Source organism: Rutidosis leptorrhynchoides, chromosome 1 (assembly GCF_046630445.1).
Source record: "Rutidosis leptorrhynchoides isolate AG116_Rl617_1_P2 chromosome 1, CSIRO_AGI_Rlap_v1, whole genome shotgun sequence".
Classification (NCBI taxonomy): Eukaryota; Viridiplantae; Streptophyta; class Magnoliopsida; order Asterales; family Asteraceae; genus Rutidosis; species Rutidosis leptorrhynchoides.
Genome location: NC_092333.1, coordinates 23681985 through 23700860, shown reverse-complemented (window position 1 = coordinate 23700860; position 18876 = coordinate 23681985). Strand labels below are relative to the sequence as shown.

Sequence of the window (18876 nt, the reverse complement as noted above, 5' to 3'; positions counted from 1 at the left end):
ATATGATTACGGTTGGAATGATGATGAAATGAAACTAAGAGGACGAGTTTGCGATGATGGGTGATGATAATTGGCGATGATGGTTGTGATTATGTTAGATGATGTTGTGTGTTGATCATGATAATAAAAAGATGATGATAAGAAGGATTATGATGCGAAGATGATGAAGATGAATGATCACGAGGTCATTAGATGATGATGAATAATTCTTGGGTTTTGTTTTGAAGAAGATGGAGAAAAGGAGAAACATAAAAACGGGCTATGTAGATTTTAGGATGTCATAGTATCAGAAAAGTAATTATGGTCGAGTGGCTGGGGAGGTGGTTGTTTATTCGAGAGATCACTGGTTCGAATCTAGACCATGGTATTTTTTTTATTAGCAATAAAAGTTAGTGTTGGGCCGAGACCTAAATTCCCTGTTGGGCCAGGAAGTGTGTTGGGCCGTATTAAAGAATTTGGGCTGCTGTTGGGCTGGAATAACTAGTTAGATTATTGCTGGTTATGATAATCTTGAATGATGTACAATTAAGACGAATAAATGATGATGATGAAGTTGTGAGATAGGTAATAACACAGATTTATAAGACTTAAAAGAATTTAATGTTCAAGTTAAATCAAGAAGTAACATACAGCTTAATGGTTAGTAGTGTGGGTGTTTAAGTGAAAGGTCGTGGGTTCGAGTCCCGTCTCGGGCAGTTTACATCTTTTTAATGCTTCCAAGCTTTATGAATCCAAGGCGTTTAGTTTGAGGTAGTCTACTTTTATTATTATTATTATTATTATTATTATTATTATTATTATTATTATTATTATTATGATGAACATGTTAATAATATAACATATTTTTTTTTTTTTCAAAATTAATAGAAGATGATATGGTTAGGATTATGGAAAAAGATTATAATTATATTAACACATGTACGATAAAGATTATGATTATGAAATAGAACAAAAAGAGTTCATAATTATAATTTTGAAATTAGACGCGAAGATTATTACGACTATTAATATTGTTATTAGCATTATCATTATTATTTTATCATTATTATTGAAACTGTCATTTTTATTAGAATTATCACAATTTTTATCACAATTAGTATTATTTTTATATAACAAATAAATATTTTATACTTATATTACAAATAAATTATATAATAAACATATTAACATTAATTATATAAATAATACATATAATAAATCATTGATTTTTGATATAATACCAATTACAAGAATATATAGATTAATATAACTATAGGTATGAATATTAATTATTTTACAAAACAAATATATATAACATAACAAAAATTAATATCTTTATATACAAAATAAATATATGAAGCATATATATATACTATTAATATAAAAAGGATGTAACAAATAAATTTGTATATATATTTGTTCGATTACAATTATGTATATTAATAAATAAATAAATGATATAGGTTCGTGAATCCGAGGCCAACCTTGCATCGTTTAGTTGTTCAATGTCGTTATATGTATTTTTACTACAAAATACAATACGGTGAGTTTCATTTGCCCTTTTTACTCTTTACGTTTTTGGGCTGAGAATACATGCAAATGCTTTATGAACTGTTTTACAATATTTATATGCGTGAGTTTCATTTACCTTTTTACCCTTTATATTTTTGGGCTGAGAACACATGTGCAATTTTTATAACTGTTTTACGAAATAGACACAAGTAATTGAAACTACATTCTATGGTTGGATTATCTAATCGAATATGCCCCTTTTTTTTTAGTCTGGTAATTTAAGAATTAGGGAACAGACACCCTAATTGACGCGAATCCTAAAGATAGATCTATCGGGCCCAACAAGCCCCATCCAAAGTACCGGATGCTTTAGTACTTCGAAATTTATATCATGTCCGAAGGAGGATCCCGGAATGATGGGGATATTCTTATATGCATATTGTGAATGTCGGTTACCAGGTGTTCAATCCATATGAATGATATTTTTGTCTCTATGCATGAGACGTATGTTTATGAGAAATGAAAATATGAAATCTTGTGGTCTATTAAAATTATGAAATGATTATTTATGTTAAACTAACGAACTCACCAACCTTTTGGTTGACATTTGAAAGCATGTTTATTCTCAGGTATGAAAGAAATCTTCCGCTGTGCATTTGCTCATTTTAAGGACATTACTTGGAGTCGATCATCGCTCTGGGATCAAATGTTGATGACTTCGTCCAGATGGATTAGGACGGGGCATTTCATTTTGGGAGCTCCTGTTAAGCCTTCATATGTGCCACCTCATCTTCGTATTCGGTCGCCCATGTCTGAACAAACAGATGGGGCGTGGTATCTTGAATAATGTACCACCGATGAATGTGGGTTAGGTTACAGTGGACAAACGAGTGGTTCATGGTGGGGTCCACCTAGGTCGGATCATGGTAGGCTAGGATACGGAACCAATAGTCGAGGTGTTGGTTGGAGAAATAGAGGTGGTCGAGAATTCGAGACGAATCCGCTTGGTAACATTGATATAGAAAATGTTGATGAAAGTAAGTAAGAACAAGAAAATAACGGGATTAATTTTGATGCTTAAGAGGATATTTCGGTTGAGACGAGTGGTGAGAATGTGCCACCTCCAGTTAATGCATTTGCGGACATCGATTTAGGAGATGCTTTGAATCTCAACATTAGAAGGTGTAAGTATGTTAATCCGACACCGGTTCAATGTTACACATTTTCGATTTCTTTAGCGGGTCGAGATTTGATGGGGTGTGCTTAAACAGGTTCAGGGAAGACATTGGTGTTTTTTTTTTCTCGATTATTAGTGGGATTATTAGAGAATCCTTGCAAAAACCGTATGGTTCTTGCTCTTATTCTATCTCCTACTACGGATATTTCATCTCAGGTTTGAGTTATAACCAATTTTATTAATGTTTATGTATTTATAGTTTATATTAGTGGCATGACGAATTTATATTCATTTGCGTACAGATACATGTGGAAACTCAAAAATTTGCTTATCCGACCGGTGTCAACGTTGTGGTCATCTATGGAGGAGCACCAATTAATCAACACGTGACTGATCTTACGTTGTTTTTGTGTTACACGTGGCTATCACTATCCATTGTAAATGCTTAATCCCCTGTATGATGTTTTCCATTTTGCTGCCCGTATGTTGTTGATTTTGTCGTATTTTTTACAGTTTAGTTTACATGGTCGACATATTCACAGAATGAAGTCGGGTACTAATGTTAAACAAAGCCAAGAATTATGCCGTCACAACAAACAGGAAGGCCGAATCAAGTTATGAACCTGAATCTACTTCAAATGACGGTTCAGATGAAGCAATGCTGATTTTTGAATTGTGTAACAAAAATTCAATCAATTTTTTGCAAGGAAACAAATATCCAGGTTAATACTCAATTCGTTGTTGGTACTATAATGAGTTTTTGTTTAGTACTGGATTACATTGAATGAATTACTATAAGATAGTGTTGGTGCAGCATTAGTGAAAGTTACCTATGATGAATCATTGTATAATTCATTCAACTTAATGAAAATTATTATACAATGAATCATGTAACAATCTACATCTAAGACATCGAAAATTATAGGTAACTTTCACTAACACGTGTTTTCCTATACATGTTATGCAGTTACTATGTAATTTTGTGTTTGATGTCCCTGCAACGTTCTAAAACTTCCTCATTCATCAAAAGAACTAGCATTCCAAGAACTAGTTAACACCAAAATCAACTTAAATAACAATAGAACATATCCATGACCTCTACATGCATTCCACCGGATTAACAAGCATTCAATGGGTGACCAACGCAGGTGCCAGATTATACCTCTAATAGCAACAAGCAGCACAAGTAGCAGCCTCCCTCATATAAACCTTTTGAAGAAACTAATTTCAGCACAATGTATCAGAAGTTTGGATTGGAAAGTATACTAAAATTGTAACCAGCATCATTACGAAACGTATCACGAAAATGACTCGCCGCAGCAAAGCGCGGCCCGTACCATATTCTAGTTAATGTTAATTACGGAGTATCTTATTTATATATATTAATTGCGTTGATTTTGTTTTAATTACTATCATATCAGTATATTATATCTTCAGGGCCATCCAAGCTATCGAAGAGCAATTTATTGAATAATGTTAGAGGCTTTTCTTTCGTATTAGATCATTAGATCATATATAACTATAAATCGTAGGTATAACCGTATAACTTATGAAATGAAGACATAGATGAGTATATCCAAGGTTGGAGAACTCGGATCTCGGGGAGATCTCGTTTGAACATTTTTTGGGAGATCTCGACATCTCGGAAAAATCTCATGGAGATCTTGGATTTTGACTTTCTAGTTTTTTGTTTAATATAAATATAATTATATAGATAAATACATGTATATTTATATACATTTTTACGAGATTATACAAAAAAATTCGAGAAAATCATAGAAATTACTAGATTCTGTGAGAAAATTTAAGAAATGAGCGAGAAAATCCGAAATATGAGCGAGAAAATCCGAAAAATCGTGGCTTTGACCAAGTTTGACCTCGTTGACCGAGAAATCTCGGGAGATGGGCATCTCGTCTCGGCCACCTTTCAAAAACGAGATCTCGGGGAGAAATAAGGAGATTTACAACACTGAGTATATCTAAATATTTTTTATTGTTTATAATAACATTATATACGATGTTAAATAGAACTAGATATTGAATTGTTATTGGTTATATAAATTTTATTTTAAAAAGTTAATACTTGCTTAAAAATATAACTATTTGATAAATGTTTTAAATCTAACTTAAGAAGTCTATTAAGGGTAATAAGGATATTAAATGTTTAAAATAGTATTTATTTATTTTTTCGAAAAGCTAGTAAAAAATTTTTAAATCACGAACAAGACCAAGTAATGAGCCCGACCCGAAATGAAACAAACACGAACAGGGCCAATATGTCGATAGAGAGGCCGCAACAAATAGCACATAAGCTGCATAGAGGGAAACTAACACCACGAAAGACAGAAACATTTACAACAATTGGTAACACTAACAAACTATGAATTTAGATCGCATACACAATGGGGTCCGAAGTCATTAAGTCCATTCAATCTTAAAATTTAAAATAGTATTAATTTAAAATTTAAATGATTCAACATATTTTGATAATTCCTAGTTTATAAATAAACGTATTGAATTTTGAACTACATGATTGATTTAAATCCCATGAAAATTTGCTTCTACCATTTACATGGCGTCTCGATTTTATTACTTTTATTATTTATTGTATCTATTTTATTCTATTTATGTATCTATATTTATGTAAATTATTTACTTTATCTATTTTTATTTTTGTTTTATTTTATCCTACTTTTTGGGACGAGGGTCCTTTTGGAAGCAATCTCTTTATCCGTCGAGCAAAGTGTAACACCCTCGAAGCGGGCCTAGCTGTTAGATTACTATTTTGCCCTCAGGTTGTGTGGTGTTATTATATGCTTTTATTCTAATTTTATATTTTGTATTATTTAATATTGTGGATAAGGACCAGTTTGTGACAAGGGTCACAGAACAGGTTTGTTTATTTAATTTGGACTTCGTTTGGATCACCAAATGAGATACGAAAGAATTCAGATAACTGATAAATACCCGTGTGTTGTGATGTATGGGTTTTTAACCCTTAAGTGTGTAGGTGGGGAGAATTATCTTCATTTTTTCTAGATTCTTCCCCAAATATTACTCCCGTACGTTCATCTCCATCTCACCAAACCCTAATCATCAAAACTTGTTTTTGGGCTCAAATTGATCTTAGAATCGTGTTCTTTGTTGTCTACTGATTCCAACAAGGTAAGAATCACAAGCCTTCATGCTTTAATCTTTGAGAAAATGGAGTTTTGTGTTAGTTTTTACAAAGTGTGTAATTTGGGTCAAAGTGGTTAAATTTGATGTTGTTTGAGTCCAAATCTTGTGGGTTTATGTTTCTACATGTTTAGTGTCTTTGATTTGGTCAATTTTGAGGTCGTAATCGAGCTCTAGAGCAAGAATTGATCGATTTTGGGTGAAACCCGTCACTTTGTTCTCCAGCTTATGCAGATAAACACAGTCGGCCGACTGTCTCTTGACAATCGACCGAATGACTAGACCATCGACCGACTGACTCGACCATCAGCCGAGTGTTTCTGTGAGAGACCATCGACCGAGTGTCTAGACACTCGGCCGAGTGAGTGTAGACAGTCGGCCGACTGTCTCTGACAGTCGATCGAGTGTCTTTGGCAGTGTAAAATTTTACTAAGTGTTGATTTTTAGCCATTATGCTGCCCGTTTGTATTTTGATGATCATAATATTATAACTAACTTGTGAGTATTGTTTTCAGGTGATACAGACGAGGAGAAGACTCGGTGACATTAGACTACCGAGTGATGTCGGTATCGGTGAGTGGGACTAACTGGAGAATATAGTATAAAGAAGCATGTTATATTATGATTGTCATGCTTGTTAGATATACTTATTATTGTGGTTAATTAGTACGTTGTGATGACTGCATGTTAGTTGATGCTTGTCTGCTGGAGCCCAGTGCGTCCCTATTGTGTGGTAGCCTCGGTAGGAGAGATCAACCTGCGGGTTGGGTTCCTCACGTGGTAGCCTAGACAATCGAGGTGTATATATATGTGAATGACGCGTTCGTCGCTTGTGGATTATATATATACACATACGGTGGTGGAGGAACTTCTGGTAAGCCCCAGTCCGATCAGCTGGTGGTTAATGGTTTGGCCGAGCCGCCAGAGTCTCTGTAGATGGCACTTGGGTGATGTTTATGTGTTAGACTATGTGACATGATTGGTATGACGGTTCCTGTATACTATTGCCTGTAGTTAGTTGCACTCACTTAGCTTCGTGCTAATCCCCCACATCTACCCTGCAGGTTATGGATTTGTTGTATGCTAGTTATCAGGGCGAAGATGGGATGCTGGAAGATATGTTTGACAAAGCCGGAAACTCTGATGTCGCGTCTTTTCTATTAAAGCTGTATTTACGTTTTAATATAACACCCGGTCATTTATTTATTAACGTGTTATCATTAAGTGGATTATATATATATATACATTTTTAACTTATGTATTAGTTAAATTGGTCTTCCGCTGTATTATTATTAAAAAAAAAAATCTGGGGTGTTATAAGTTGGTATCAGAGCGTAGGTTTGGCAGCATGTGCACGAAAGTGACATGTTCCCAAACCGTGTGTTGAGTCAAACATATCTTGGGGGTGGGTTAAGTGAGTGAAGTAGGTATTGACGAGTTAGTTGGCGGAAACTAACAGATTATCTACTAAGCTTTTTGTGTGTGAGATGTTGTGATAAGACATGTATGAAGATCAATTCCACCCTGATTGTGACGCCCCGTACAATACCATCGTGTACGGATCATCAATCAACAGGATCATTACATGGTCAAACACTATATGCTGTTTGAAAACCGATTTGCATTCATAAAAGATAACGTTTTTACAAAAGATAGCGTGCATCCTATGAATAGGAGCATAAACATAATTATTTGACCCTAAGGTCGTTACAAAGTCATTATTTGAAATTAACATAAACTACGAGTGCAACAGAAAAGTTCCATGAATGAGACATCTCTAGTAATGCAGCGGATAACTAATACAGCATGTCCTTAACATCAATTCAATAACAGCATGACATCAAGTCTAACAGCGGAAGCAATAAATCTCTAGGCACCTGAGAAATACACGCTTAAAAAGTCGACACGAATGTTGGTGAGCTATAGTTTAAGTTGTAATAGTAATGTAAGATAGGCCACGAGATTTCAGTGCTGCAAACAGCGTATCAAACAGTATGAAAAGTATATGTATGACCGTGGGCACCCGGTAACTAGACTTAACGTTTATAACCCCCTGAAAGTACACTTGGCGAGTGCGTATGTTCACGAAGTATTAAACACCCGTTAAATGCTAGCACGACTAGCCCGAGTGGGGATGTCAAACCCTATGGATCCATATCTAAGATTCGCGTTCACCGGTTCAAAAACCAATGACTAAACGTTACCGTGCTAAAGGAAATATTTATGCCGTTGTATAACCCACACACATATAAAGTTTAAGTACTCGTGCCTAACATGTAAAACGTAAAAACCGCATGTATTCTCAGTCCCAAAAATAGTAAAAGTGGTAAAAAGGGATGCTATAACTCACAGTGATAAAAGCGGTAAAGTCGGTAATGAAAGTACGCAAGTAGTAAGTCGGTCCGAAAGGTCGTCAACCTAAATCAAAAGTTACTAGGTCAGTAGGTTGTCTTTATAAATTCTAATAGTGCATAAAATAAGTTTAAGTGTCATCGTCATCATCGTTCATCATCATAAAAGCTAAGTAAGTTTGACAAGAATAGAGATCTAAACAATAGGTTGACTTAGGTCAGCTGCTACGACCTCTACGTAAATCGAAAAGACACATAGTCAGTGGCTATGGCTCCGTATATGAGTCCCCTAACCACGGACCAATTTCCAGAACCTAACTGGTCTTCGTTTGATCGTGGGAACGGTTTAAGTGCGGGTAGGTCAGAAATTTCAGCACAACGTTAATCGGGTGTAGTGACTATCGGAGGGCCATAAATCCTAAACCGTAACTCGGATTAAGACGAGGCCTAAATGGAAAATCATCTAATCGAACCGAATTAACTGAAAATCAAATTTCTAGTAGCCCAGGTGGTCTGATCAGATACAAAAATCAGTGGACAAGTGCTCCGGTGGGGTTCTTGGTGCTTGATGCTCATCACGGTTCTCATCCTTGATGCTTGTAGCTTCAAGTGTACAACTTGTTGATGGTTTAGCATCACTTTTGACCAAGATTCACCATCAATACACAATATGTTAAGACCAAGTAAGAACACAACTCATTCATGAGTCTTAGATTGATGATGAACCAAGGTTACATCATATCCTTAGTCTTAACACAATTTCAATTCACAATAACAACTAAAGCTGCAAACTTTACATCAATTCAATAAGTATAAGAACAATCCAAGTCAAAAGAGGTGATGGAACCCTAAGCTAGAGAGCTTGGATCCATTTCACACAAGTTACAAGGTTGCAAAGCTTGAACCTTTAAGTGTTCTTGAATATCTTGAAGCATAAAGCTTGGATCTTGAAGATACATGAAGATTACAAACAAAAGTTTGAATCTTTTTCACAAAACAACATGAGCAAAGCAAAAAGAACTTAGATCTAACAAAAAGATATGAAGATTCAAGCTAGAAAGCTTGCATCTTAATTATTCTTGAAGATCTTGAAGCATAAAGCTTGGATCTTTAAGATATATGAAGATTACAAACAAAAGTTTGAATATTTATCACAAAATAACAAGATTAAAGTGAAAGAAAGATGAATCTACAAAGTTGGTGAAGATTCAAAGCTAGAAAGCTTGAATCTTCAATGTTCTTGAAGGATTCATGCTTGAATCAACAAGATGTAACCAAGATCAAAGCTAAATGGAACTTTGATCTCCATAAAATGATGATGATGATCACGAATTTGAAAAGAAAAAGGAAGAAGAAAGAAAACTTACAAGTATTACTAGAAAGGAAAGAAAGAAAGAACAAGTGTGTGTGAAAATCAAATGAACAAGTGAGGGGTAAATGGCTAGTATTTATAAGCAAGAATTTGACAAGGATTGATGAGGTGGCTAGGCCTTGTGGCCGTGATTTTGAGGGAGGGGAGGGGGAGACAAAACTTTGCTTTATGGATAATGGTTGTCTAAAGTGTGTACTAATGCTAGAATCCCATGTGACAAATAGATAATCCTTATCCATTATGCTAGTATGACTCATTAATTAATTAATTAATTAATTTATTTATTTATTATTATGGGTCACTAGTAATAATACTTGGGCTAATTAATTGGGTCACTAGCTAGAGTATGGTGGGCTTGAGCCCAACAAGGTAGAAAGTCCAACAAGACTAACTATTGGGCTTTAGCAATTAAATAAATAAAATTAAGCATCCAAAAGCCCAGGTAATTATTATTATAAAAAATAATCAATATTTCGCAGTCAAAATATTCCGGTTACGACAAAAGTCAAACGTGCGCGCAGTTCGCGGTTTATTCGAAACGTTAAATAACACTAACGGTTATAAAAGCATCCGGTGAACAAGTTAAGTATCCTATGTACTCTAAGGCACGTTTTAACATTAATTGGAAGTAAACCACGTATATCAAATTTCCAGAGTATAAAGTAACACAGTACGCACAAATACGCAGTTTCGCTAAAATACAAGGCACAAAAGCAAGTCGAAAAAGTCGGGTCGTTACATTACCCACCTGTTATTGGAAATTTCGTCCCGAAATTTAAGCTGAGGCAGGTGTTGGAGTCGGAAAAAGATGAGGATACTTCTGCATCATTTGATCCTCTCGTTCCCAGGTAAACTCAGGTCCACGCTTGGCATTCCGTCGGACTCGGACGATCGGAATCTTATTGTGTTTCAAAACTTTGACCTCACGGTCCATAATTTCGACAGGTTCTTCTACGAAGTGGAGTTTGTCATCAATCGTAAGTTCTTCCAATGGTATCATAAGTTCCGGTGGAGCAAGGCACTTTTTCAAATTTGATACATGGAAGGTAGGATGAACAGCACTCAACTGAGTCGGAAGATCCAAACGGTAAGCAACCGGTCCGACACGTTCCACAATTTCAAAGGGTCCGATGTATCGCGGGTTTAACTTTCCGTGCTTTACAAAGCGAATTACACCTTTCCAAGGTGCGACCTTCAACATGACACGGTCACCCACATTGAATTCAAAGTCTTTACGTTTACGGTCAGCATAACTCTTTTGGCGATCACGGGCAGTCTTAAGTCTCGCTTGAATCAGGGCAATCTTCTCTGAGGTTTCATGGACTATCTCGGGTCCGGTGATTTGTACTTCACCTAACTCAGCCCAACAAATAGGAGAACGGCACTTGCGGCCATACAACGCTTCAAAAGGCACGGCTTTAATACTCGAATGATAACTGTTATTGTAAGAGAATTCAGCTAACGGCAGATGCCTTTCCCAAGACTTTTCGAAGTCAATAACACAGGCATGCAACATGTCCTCCAAAGTCTGAATCGTTCGTTCGCTCTGACCGTCGGTCTGGGGGTGATACGCGGTGCTCATGTCGAGACGGGTTCCCAAGGCTTCTTGCAAGGAACGCCAGAATCTGGAAGCAAAACGGGGATCGCGATCTGATATGATTGATAAGGGCACACCATGTCGAGATACAACCTCTTTGATGTACAGTTGAGCAAGTCTCTCCATTGTATCTGTTTCTTTCATCGCTATAAAATGAGCAGATTTGGTAAGACGGTCAACGATAACCCAGATTGTATCGTATCCGCCCACCGTCTTTGGTAGCTTCGTGATGAAATCCATTGTAATTGCTTCCCATTTCCATTGTGGGATTTCTGGTTGTTGAAGTAATCCAGATGGCCTCTGATGTTCAGCCTTAACCTTCGAACAAGTCAAACACCTTCCAACATAAGTTGCAACATCCTTCTTAAGATTTGGCCACCAATACTGTTCCTTAAGATCGTGGTACATTTTTCGGGCTCCTGGATGAATTGAATATCTCGACTTGTGGGCTTCATCAAGTATAAGGTTCTGTAGATCTCCATAACGAGGTACCCAAATTCTTCCGGCATAGCATCGGAGTCCAGATTCCCTAACCTCGAATTTAGAGACGAGAATGTTCAAGTATTCATAACGTAAGTTCTTCTCGATGAGAGCCTCTACTTGGGCCGCTCGGATCTGGCTGTGAAGATTCGAATGGATGGTGATGTTCAGAGCCCGAACGCGAAGAGGTACCGTCCTCTCCTTTCGATTTAATGCATCAGCTACAACATTGGCCTAGCCAGGATGGTAGCGAAGTTCACAATCGTAGTCGTTTAGCATCTCAATCCATCGACGCTGTCTCATGTTCAGTTGCTTTTGATCGAAGATGTGTTGGAGACTCTTGTGATCGGTAAAGATAGTACTTTTAGTTCCATACAAATAATGTCTCCATAATTTGAGCACAAAGACAACGGCTCCAAGTTCGAGATCGTGAGTAGTGTATTTTTGCTCGTGGACCTTCAGTTGACGAGATGCATAAGCAATAACCTTCGTTCTTTGCATCAACACACAACCGAAACCATTCCTCGAAGCATCGCAGTACACAACGAAGTCGTCACTGCCTTCGGGAAGAGATAAGATTGGTGCGGTGGTTAACTTCTGCTTCAGGGTTAGAAATGCTGCTTCTTGTTCTTTTTCCCAAACAAACTTCTTCCCTTTATGAGTTAACGCCGTCAAAGGACGTGAAATCAAAGAGAAACCTTCAATGAACCTTCGGTAATAACCGGCAAGACCTAAAAATTGGCGGATGTGAGTCGGAGTAGTGGGGGTTTTCCACATGCTGATAGTTTCAATCTTGGCGGGATCAACTTTGATACCTTGATCACTCACAATATGACCCAGAAATTGGACTTCCTTCAGCCAAAATTCACACTTGGAGAATTTGGCATAAAGCTGCTCTTGTCTCAAGAGTTCGAGCACTAACCGAAGATGTTGTTCATGTTCTTCTTCACTTCTGGAATAGATGAGAATATCATCTATGAAAACGATAACGAACTTATCCAGGTATGGCTTGCAGACACGATTCATGAGGTCCATGAACATGGCTGATGCGTTGGTTAATCCGAACGGCATCACGAGAAACTCATAATGACCATAGCGGGTTCTAAACGCAGTCTTCATCACATCACTCTCCTTCACCCTCAACTGGTGATAACCGGATAGCAAATCGATCTTAGAATAAATGCTTGATCCTTGCAGCTGATCAAAAAGATCGTCAATTTGGGGAAGAGGATATCGATTCTTGATCGTCAATTTATTGAGTTTGCGGTAGTCGATACACATGCGGAAAGATCCGTCCTTCTTCTTCACGAATAAAACAGGTGCGCCCCAAGGCGACGAGCTCGGTTGGATAAACCCTCGGTCGAGCAATTCCTGAAGTTGACTCTACAACTCTTGCAGTTCGGAAGGTGCTAGTCGATAAGGTGCGCGAGCTACGGGTGCAGCTCTCGGCACTAGATCGATCTAGAACTCCACTGCTCTTGGTGGCGGTAATCCAGGCAGTTCTTCTGGAAAGACGTCGGGGAATTCATTCACGATTCGCACATCATTCACACTCTTCACTTCTGTTTCTAAAACCTTCACGTGTGCTAAAACAGCAAGACGTCATTTCTTCATGATCTTCTGCGCTTTCATACAACTAATGAGGTTCAGTTTCGAACTACATCTCTCTCCGTATATAACCAGTGGCTCACCATCTCCTTGTGGTATACGAAGAGCTTTATCTCCACAGATAACATCGACCCTTACTTTAGTCAACCAGTCCATGCCGACAATCACGTCAAAGCTTCCCAATTTGATGGGTATCAAGTCAATTTCGAAATCCACGCCAGCTATGTTAATAATAGCTCCTCGGCCAATTTGGTCAACTTTCTCAAGTTTCCCATTGGCTACCTCAACTAGCATACTTTCTTTTAAAGGAACTAATGACCAATTTATCTTAACGCAAAAGTGTCTACATACATAACTTCTATCGGCACCAATATCAAATAGGACAGAAGCTAAAAGGTTGTTGATAGTGAATATACCTGTCACCAAGTCGGGGTTCTCGCGTGCATCCCTTGCATTAACATTAAAAGCTCTACCTCGCGGTGGTCTGCCATCTTTTCGCTTGTCGGGACACTCATTCCTGAAGTGGCCTGTCTTTCCGCATCCGTAGCACTTCTTCGGCCCGGTGGGGTTTGCCCTTGCATTCAAAGTAGTGACCTTGCAATCCTTACCTATATGCCCAGACCGTTGGCACTTCTCACAAACAACATTACAATACCCAGTGTGGTGTTTATATCACCTCTTGCATTGCGGTAGGGTACCTTTGTAGTTCAGGTTGGAGCTTGTGCCGGGGTTGGGGTTTCCACCGTTGTTGTGTCTCTTAGCGGGGGTTTGATCATAGGTCCTCCCCTTACTTTTATCCCACTTTCGCTTGTCACTACTACCCGCTTCAGACTTGGACTTCTCCGGTTCATCGATGAGAATCTGATTCATGAGTGTATGCACCATGCGCATTGCTTCGGAAACATTCGGTGGCTTGGACGTGGTGACATTACCCTTGATGGACTTAGGGAGTCCCCAAAAGTATCTCTCCATACGCTTGAATTCCGGGGTGACCATGGTAGGACACATAAGAGCTAACTCAAGAAATCTCAAATTGTAACCATCGAGATCGTTGCCAACAGCCTTCAATTGCATAAACTCCATTTCCATCTTTTGTATCTCGGTTCTCGGACAATACTCATCAATCATATCCGCTTTGAACTCCTCCCATGGCGTAGCATACGCCTCATCAATACCTTGTGCCTGTGCCATGGTGTTCCACCACGTGAGGGCGCCATCAGATAGCGTGCAGGAAGCAAATTTGGTTTTGTTAGACTCGAAATAGTTGCTGACTCGGAATACTGATTCAAGCTTTTCAAACCATCTTGTGAGACCAACATGCCCCTCAGTTCCGCTGAAGTTATGTGGTTTACAGCTCTGGAATTCCTTGTAGGTGCACCCGTTGCAGGAAGCAAATTTGGTTTTGTTAGACTCGAAATAGTTGCTGACTCGGAATACTGATTCAAGCTTTTCAAACCATCTTGTGAGACCAACAGGCCCCTCAGTTCTGCTGAAGTTATGTGGTTTACAGCTCTGAAATTCCTTGTAGGTGCACCCGTTTCAAACGGGTTGGATAACCGGCGGTGGTTCAGCTTGAGGGTTCATTTCCGCCAAGGCTGCGGCGACTCGTTCATTAATCATCTCTTCAATTTGAGCTGCTGTGGGTGTTGTTCGTGTGTTTTCCATTGCCCTTCGAAACAAAAGTTTTGACTTAAGTCAAAATCCAGCATACAACATACAATAATACAGCATATAGTAAACAGGGAAACAACACAACGCATGCCAATATAGTAACGCAACTAGGTACAAATACAACAAAACCAACATACAGTAACGTAAATAGAACACTATGCAAGGATTAAACAATGCAAAGTTCCATTAATTAATAAAGAGTTGCATACATTCGTATAAGTTCGCACATTACATAAGAAAAACATGGAACTACAAATGAGATTACAAAATGAATCCTACTACAAAGCTCTATGGTGACGGTGGGTAAAGGATGTCCATTACGTGGGACATCTGGTCCTCGAGCTCAGTTACCCGAGCACGGAGGATCTCCACTTCCCTCGTCAGTTCCTCGACTGAGGGAGATGGTGGGGCAGGCGGTGCAGATGGTGCAGGTGGTGCCGGTGGTGCAGATGATCCGGCTCCAGAGGTAGATGCTGCACGGCGGTAAGGCTTACGCACGAACGGATCAGCCGGGTAAGGCACAACCCGCTTGCGGGCGGTAACCCTATGACGCTGACCATGTGCATCAGTGAACGCTCGACCTTCGTTGATCCCCGGAATAACGGTACCGTCGAAACGGTACTGCTTCTTCGGCGGGGTGGAGGGTGGCTGCACAGGTGCATCATCAAGGTCCTCCTCGTCGGAGTTATTGTCACTAGAGTCGTCTGTGGATGAGCCGTTGGATGATGAATCAGCTGGGAGTGGCTGCACGGGTGGCTGTACTGGCTGTCCTCGGGCGGCCATCATCTGTCGGTATCTGCCGGGCGGAATCGGCACAAGACGTCCATCAGGAGTGCGTCGGCACCACATGCGTAAATGATTACGGAATGGACCTTCCCCGAATTCTGCGGGAATCACAACACCATCGGGGCGGGGCTGTGGCTCCTGAGGTACCGGGGCAACTGGAGCTGGAATCTCCGGAGGGTCCTGGGCTCCGACTGCGGTAACCACTGGTACAGGTGTATGGCTGCTGGTTCCGGAGGATGAAGTACCAAGGTCACTGGAGGGTGTCGTCTACGGAATCGGAGGGTCGGCAATAGTGGCAGGTGAAGTGTCTGAGGAGTTTGAATCGCTGCCCAAAATGATGACAGGTGGAATATCCGACATCTGAACAAGGAAAATAACTTTTCCATATCAGTAAGTCATAAGCAAGCATGTATTAGGCACTATAGCAACCTAGCATGGCAATAACAATAGTGCTAAACAGAAATAACATGCGGAAGCAGATTGTAATCATGCAATAGGGGAAATAAGCATACAGCAAGTTCGCACGGCAGTAAAGATAAGCAATAGCATGCAGTAAGATCATACAGCTGAGTGTAACACCCCGTTTTTCCCCGTATATGATTTATAGGTGAATTGGGTATGTACGATAGGCGTATGAAGGGTTCGGGACATTTTCTAGTGTTAAGTCTTGTGTGAGGAGAAAATGACTCAGATCGTGCTTCGTGTCGCGGCGCGACAAAGGAGGCCGCGGCGCGGCAATGGACTGAAATTGAGATCAGAAGTAGGACAAAAAATGATCCCACACCTAGGCAAATGTCGCGGCGCGACATTTAAGGCCGCGGCGCGGCATTCTGGGCAAATTGGTGCCGGATTTTTGTAATATTGAATGAGAAGCAAGGGCATTTTGGTCTTTTCACGTTTGAACCAGATTTGAGGCTTTAACCTCATCCACTCACTCATTTTCTTTATTTTATTTTTCCTTTCCTTTTCATTTTTCCTCTCAAACTCAAACACCCACTTGATTTCAAAGGGATTTTTGGAATGGAAGAAGCGGGATTTGATCTTTGGCGTAGTTGACAAGTTTGTTCTCCTCGTTCTTAGCTACATGGTGATACTAGTGGTAAGCTCTAACTCCGAATTTTATTTTCGTGTTCATCATTCAAATTTGGGGCTTTTGATTCTATGATTCATAGGTGAAACCCATTTAGTTGTTAATTGGAGATTAACACTAATATTCGGGTTTATTGTTGTTAAAGGCGGGTTTTGGGTTAGTTAATGATTTAACCATGTTTAAGACTTATAAATGGTGTACAATCACTAGCATTAGTGATTATTGGTGTTTTGGAGACTTTTAGGGTTTTCGTGGTTGACTAATTTTGACTAGAGTCAAAATTAGGGTTTGTTGAGGATTATGACCCGAATGTTGATTCGATGAGGTTTGTAAACTTAAAATGGATTAAGTTGAAGTATAAAACCGAGTTAAACATGTTTTGGTGTCAAAACTTGTAAATGGTGAGATTTTGACCTTATGGGTCAAAATTAGGGTTTATGGACGATTTTGAGAACGATAAGTGTTTAACACTTGTGTTCGGGTTTAATTGGCATATTAGGACCATTATCACTTGTGTTAGTGATTATTGGTTAGTTTGGGTGCGGTTTGTCCTTGGAAGTGCATTTGGGTCGAATTTGCACTAAGTGTCAAATTGGGTTGGTTTGTAAATCCAATCTAAGTGTGTTGTTGAATTTGTGATAATGGATTAGGTACTTTCCATTGACGAGTTACATATTACTTGGAAGCATTTCTTCAAGGCGACAAGGTGAGTGTTAATATCCTATATGCATATGTATGTGTAGGATGGGTGCGGGTCGGGTGAAGTGGTTCTCGGTCATAGAGCTCACTTCACATATAGGTGGATTGATGGACTTGCGTATAGGTTCAATTGGCACGTTTGTGCATTTTGGTTGACCACCTTTGGCGAGGTACACGCTTGTATGTACGTTATCACACGTGGTTGTGATTTGGATGTTATAACCCCAATGGCGAAGGGTTGATATTGTTGAGAAATGAATCGCGTGTAGTTCGGATTCACGATGACTCGTGTAGTTCGGTCATCTTATTGAGGTAGTAATCTCGTGTAGTTTCATATTACTAAGGCTCGTGTAGTTCGGCCAACCTCGATGTTGCGAAGATAGTAATCTCGTGCGGGTTCGGATTACTAAGGCTCGTGTAGTTCGGCCAATCTTCATTGTAGCGTTTGGTATTCGGTAATGGGTTAAGGGGTTAACCTTATTCGTTCTATATTGTTATATATATATATTAATGTAATGTTGTGTTGTAGCTAACCCTCCGGGTGTAGCTTATTGGCATTGTTCACATCGTTGTTGGTGAACTTACACTTTGTTGATATCTTTAGCTTGTTGCTTAGAGATAGTACGGTATGCTTAGTGTAGTTTCCTTATACATGGATGCTTCGGTATGCGGTATTTGATATTTGTGTGGCGTGTCCATTTTATACATATATATGTATGTAGTATATTATCATTCACTAAGCGTTAGCTTACCCTCTCGTTGTTGCTATTTTTATAGGATCGCATGCTTGGCGGCTCGGGTAAGCTTGGGGATTAGAGATCTTGGCTTGGTTGCTAAGAAGATCTTGCTTTTGTATTCGATTAGGATTTGGGTAGCGTAGTCCCAAATCACCATGCTCGGTTTTGGTTGGAAACTAAACTAGTCGGGTCGTGTATGTCCGTTTGGACAATTAATCAATGTATTAAATGTTTTAAGGTTAATTAAACCTTCTATTGTATTAAAGATGTTTATGGAAACACAATTGGGACCTAAAGTGTTATTTAAAGCGTATTAAAAGGAAAAAAAATTATGGGCCGGTTTTAATACGGGTTGGGTCGTTTCAAGTGGTATCAGAGCATGGTCTAAGGGATTTAGGTGACTTGAGATAGGTGCCTAGACTTAGACTTTTGTGTGTGCTTAATTTGTTGCGGGACTTGTAGGATTACGGGTAGAAATGGGTTTAGTTAGTGCCTTATTTATAGGTTGACTAACGTTTATATTAGTAATGCGGATATTATTAATATATGATTGTGTTGTGATTATAATTCTCGCGTGTGTTTATATCGCGTAGGATTTTGTTTGTGTTTGTTTATATCATCGAGCGAGGCGGTCGTTGTA

At 39.0% G+C, this 18876-nt stretch overlaps 1 long non-coding RNA gene across 3 annotated transcripts; it reads left to right on the top strand.

The window, feature by feature from the left end:
- The first annotated feature begins 2357 nt into the window (after positions 1-2357).
- LOC139857725 (uncharacterized) lies at positions 2358-4011 on the top strand. Of its 3 annotated transcripts, XR_011762654.1 has the most exons (5): positions 2358-2675; positions 2763-2884; positions 2971-3105; positions 3182-3390; positions 3817-4011. It is a non-coding gene; the product is annotated as an uncharacterized lncRNA (long non-coding RNA). The 3 variants fall into 3 exon arrangements; XR_011762650.1 differs by having other exon boundaries at positions 2358-2884; XR_011762656.1 differs by lacking the exon at positions 3817-4011 and adding an exon at positions 3636-3802 and having other exon boundaries at positions 2358-2884.
- The last annotated feature ends 14865 nt before the right edge of the window (positions 4012-18876 follow it).